Raw genomic sequence first — 5,000 nt, 5'->3', positions numbered from 1 at the left:
TGAGGATCCGCTCAGGCATGACCTTCCCTATGCATGACTCGCGGCACCTATCCCATAGCCCTAAGGAGCAGAATCATCATACCAGTGCCTAACTAATCCATTATGGCGCAGTGCCAACGCCTGATAAATATCTCTCTCTCGTTCTGATTTCCTTTCTCGGCGACCATCTGTCCTTTCGCATTAGCCATCTGCCTGTTTATTGGGCCCCATCCGTCTTCATCATTGCCATCTGCCCTCCGTTATCACTCCAGTTGGCATCATTGGCACAATAACACCAGTCACGGATGATAAAAACGAAGTGCACGCCGCGGCTGGCACCAAGTTGTTGATCGGTTCCTAGTGCCTTTCTCTGGGGCGGGAAAGTACGGATGTATATGCATGGTACATGAATGTGCATAAATGCTTACATATATGAATATTTGTGTTTGTGTTTGTGTGTGTGTGTGTGTGTGTGTGTGTGTGTGTGTGTGTGTGTGTGTGTGTGTGTGTGTGTGTGTGTGTGTGTGTGTGTGTGTGTGTGTGTGTGTGTGTGTGTGTGTGTGTGAGTGTGTGTGTGTGTGTGTGTGTGTGTGTGTGTGTGTGTGTGTGTGTGTGTGTGTGAGTGTGTGTGTGTGTGTGTGTGTGTGTGTGTGTGTGTGTGTGTGTGTGTGTGTGTGTGTGTGTGTGTGTGTGTGTGTGTGTGTGTGTGTGTGTGTGTGTGTGTGTGTGTGTGTGTGTGTGTGTTTGTATGTGCGTACCTACGTACCTATGTTTACACACAACTGTCTGTGTATGTGCGTATGTGTTTGTGTTTTTATGCACACGCATGCGCGCACTCATGCATAAAAGCATGAGTGCGCGCATGCGTGTGCAAAAAAAAACACAAACACATCCGCACACACACAGACAGTTGTGTGTAAACATACACGTATCCTGTCACCACCCTAATGCCCCCCTTCCCCCGCCCCAACCGCCCCGACCCGTCAAGTAAGGCCCGGAAAGCGCCGCGTCATCAGACGAGCCGCCGCCCCGTAAGGACAACCCAGGATGCCCAACATGCTGAGGAGGGCCACGCGGGGCCGGAGATCAGCCAGGCGTGCTCGGCGCAGACACGAGTCGTGGGAAAGACAGACGCATGGCAAAACGGACGCAGACACGTGAAAGAGTTTCGGATTTGAAAAAAAAATGATGGTAACGATGTTCGATTTGGTGAAATCCAACACACAAATCAAACTGAAATATATATAAATAAAAAGGACATTCTAGATTCTTATGAGGCCGCGCATGCACTGCTTGAATGCCCTGCACGCCAGCAAGAGCAAAGGAAAGAACGTGTTGCCGAGATAAAAGCAGACATACATACATAAAATAATTCTCTGACTGTCGTAAAGTGTAAAACAAGGTCAAAACAATAAAGCAAAAAGGCCACTGTGTCAGATTATCATAAGATGACAAATATAGGGGAATAGGAGAGAAGGAGAAGGAGAGGGAGAGGGAGAAGGAGAAGGAGAGGGAGAGGGAGAGGGAGAAAAAGTGGAAGCATGGAAGAGAGAGCGAGAGAGAGCGTAAAAACGGTATCCTGTTAGATAATCATAATATGACAAAGAAAGTATTGAGGGAGAAGGAGAGGAAGAGGGAGATGGAGAGAAAGAAAAATAAGGAGGAATGGAGGGAGGAAGAGAGAGAGAGAGAGAGAGAGAGAGAGAGAGAGAGAGAGAGAGAGAGAGAGAGAGAGAGAGAGAGAGAGAGAGAGAGAGAGAGAGAAAAGAGAGAAATACAACAGACAATAAAGAATAGGCAACACAGTACGAAGGCAAGACACAAAGCTTGCACGCGCTGAGACAAGGCAACGCGGGGATGGCGGGAGAGGGGTCGAGTAAAGGGGCATCAGGAGACGGAGGAGGGGAAGAGAGAGCAGAAAACGAAGAGGGGAACTTCAAGAAGGGGGTGAAGGAAAGGGAACGAGGGGGGGGGGGGAGGCGGATCACTGAACTCCTTCGAAATTCGTGGGCAAGTCTCTTAAAGGGGCGTGAGGTGGACGCCCGCCCGCCCTCTCGCCCGCCCTCTCGCCACTGGTCCGAGCAGCGCCCTGTCGATACACGGACGCCCGAGCCCCGCCCCGCCCAGGCAAGGTCACGCAGCTGGATCTGACCTCCGTCTGCTGACCTTACCGGAGGTGGCTGAAGCGCAGAGGCCGGACAGCGAAGGCACGGGCTGTGGGCTCGGGGATGGTGTCGCTGTGAAGCACAAGCAATGCACTATCTTCATCTGTATCACCGCTGACAATCGCTACAGCTGCCACGAGACACACTAGCAACCATGACCTCGATCGCCTCGCTTGGGTCACTGCTCTGACGTCATCGATGCGTTTTCTCTCTTTCTCTTTCTCTGTCTCTCTCTCTCACAGTTCTCCCTCTCCCTCTCTTTCCATCTTTCCATCTTTCCTTCTGCTTCTCCTTCTCCTTCTCCTTCTCCTTTTTCTTCTTCTTCTTCTTCTCTCCTTCTTCTTCTTCTTCTTCTTCTTCTTCTTCTTCTTCTTCTTCTTCTTCTTCTTCTTCTTCTTCTTCTTCTTCTTCTTCTTCTTCTTCTTCTCCCTCTCCCTCTCTACCTCCTTTTAAATCTCTATCAACACCTGAATCTCTGCCTCTGCCTCTGCCTCTCCCTCTATCTCTCCCTCTCCGTCTCCCGCTCTTCGTCTCTCCCTTTCCGTCTCCCGCTCTTCGTCTCTCCCTTTCCGTCTCTCTCTCTCTCTCTCTCTCTCTCTCTCTCTCTCTCTCTCTCTCTCTCTCTCTCTCTCTCTCTCTCTCTCTCTCTCTCTCTCTCTCTCTCTCTCTCTCTCTCTCTATCTATCTATCTCTCTCTATCTCTATCTCTATCTCTATCTCTATCTCTATCTTTCCCTCTCCCTCCTTTTAAATCTCTCTCAACACTTTCCAAATCTAACATTATCTTCTTCTAAAACCTCTAAATCCAACAGAATTTCCTTCTAAAACATTTTCAATCGAAGGCTCGGTGACGTCATCCTGTCCTTGCTCCTTCCCTCAAGCAAAATATCCGGTTTAAATGCATTATGTGAGAGAAACAACACTGCTACCTGCCCCGTGAACAAAGCAACTTCTTTTCCATGATACGAGTACTGTAATGGTTGCCTTGCATCGATCAGTTATTTCGTTTACTATCTGTTGTGTTTATTGGTTGATATTTTGTTTATTTTGTTTTATTTATTCATTTTGTTCTCTACTCTGGCTTTATTTGCTTTTCCTTCTTTTTTTCGCGAAAAGGGCGAAGGAGGGGAAGCTCATAAATAATTTCTCCTTGTTTCGTTCTAAGACGTAAGAACGCGAAGCATTATTTTTTAATGACTAAATATTGGCAGAAGACATCAAACAGCCAGAGCTCTCACACAAGTCTACACGCACACCGTACGTACACACGCACGCACACGCACACACACAAACACCTCACTCCGTACACACACGAATACATAAACACGACAGAGGAATATGGCGGGGAAGGGAAGGGACGGGGGGGAGGTAGGCAAGGGGTCCCTCTGACAACAGCTGGCACAGGCTTTGAGCTGGCACTCGATCGGCTTACCTGCCCTACCAGCGTGGCACCAGGACATACTTGGCACCACCTGCCACCGACCTCCGCTTGGGGCCAATACTCTTTGAGAGACTGTGGCCCTAACCCTCACCTTGGGAATGGAGGCGAGGCGGAGGGAAGAGAAGCGAAGAGAAGGGAAGAGAGGGGAAGACAAGGGAAGGGAATAGAAGCAAAAGTAAAGAGTGAAAGGGAAAGAGGGGGTAGAGGAGGGAACGGTAAGGAAGGGAAGTGGAAAAAAACGAGGAGAGGGAGTGAAGAAAAGATCTCCTCGTCCTATCCCTCCCCCCCCAAAAAAAAAAAAATATATGTATATATGAGGGGAAGCTTGTCATGGCTTACAGCTCTCTCCAAGGAATGTATATTTGTCTGGCACTGTGACTCTGCGCGCGTGCGTATGTGTGCGTGCGTGTGTGTGCGTGAGTGATTTGAGCGCCTATGTGCGTAAATTCGCGTGAGCACGTACGCACTAAGTCGTAGTAATATGTCACGGGAGCAACATTGCGAGCGCGAGAGTGCGAGAGAGCAAACGGGAGAGGAAATCGCTCTCTCTCTCTCTCTCTCTCTCTCTCTCTCTCTCTCTCTCTCTCTCTCTCTCTCTCTCTCTCTCTCTCTCTCTCTCTCTCTCTCTCTCTCCCTCTCTCTCTCTCTATCTCTCTATCTAATCCTCTCCCACTCCCGCACCCACTCCTTTTCCCTCTCTCTCCCACTCCCCACTCTCTTCTACTCTCTCACCCATTCCCACGCCCCCTCCCATTCCCACTCTCTTTCCCACTCTCCCCTCTCCCTCCCACCCTCTCCCCTCCCCCCTCTCCCCCCCACCCTCTCCCCTCTCCTCCCACCCTCTCCCCTTCCCCCACCCCGGCAAGCATCAAGCACCTGCCCTACTACGCACCTAGCCTAAGTCGCCGGCGTCCCTGTCACACGCTCGGCCAGGGAACGGAGTCGACTTCGCTCGCTGACTCACATTCAGGGACAGAAGTGGAAAAAAAAAATGAAGAGGATAAAATAAATGTATAAACAGAGAGACAGACAGATAGAGAAAGGGAGAAAGAGATCGACGGATAGAATGGTTTATAAACATGTCATTAAGAAAAGAAATTTAAAAAAAAAATAGATGAAACTAGAAATTAAATACAGTTTTCCTCGCAACACAGAAGGAATGTGCCCAGGGGAGAGAAAAAAAAACAAACAAAAACAAAAACAGACAACTGGCAGATAAATCTACATAAACACATATATGAAATTAACAAAAATAAATAAAAAATAATAAGGGAAGTACAAATGGGAGGAAATGTGATAATGATAATGATAATGATTACAATGATAATGGTGCAATGATAGCAATAATAACGATGATAACAGCAACAGCAACAACAACAACGATAAAAAAAAAAATAATAATAATAACAATGATA

At 48.2% G+C, this 5,000-nt stretch overlaps 1 protein-coding gene across 1 annotated transcript in view; it reads right to left on the bottom strand.

Moving 5' to 3' along the window:
• The window catches only part of LOC125041278, a 58,399-nt gene that overhangs the window by 26,757 nt on the left and 26,642 nt on the right, over positions 1 to 5,000 (bottom strand). The gene's annotated exons all lie outside the window — the stretch shown is intronic.

The sequence above is a fragment of the Penaeus chinensis genome, chromosome 30, assembly GCF_019202785.1.
Source record: "Penaeus chinensis breed Huanghai No. 1 chromosome 30, ASM1920278v2, whole genome shotgun sequence".
Classification (NCBI taxonomy): Eukaryota; Metazoa; Arthropoda; class Malacostraca; order Decapoda; family Penaeidae; genus Penaeus; species Penaeus chinensis.
The sequence above is the reverse complement of the archived record's forward strand: the minus strand, read 5'-3'. Positions and strand labels throughout refer to the sequence as shown.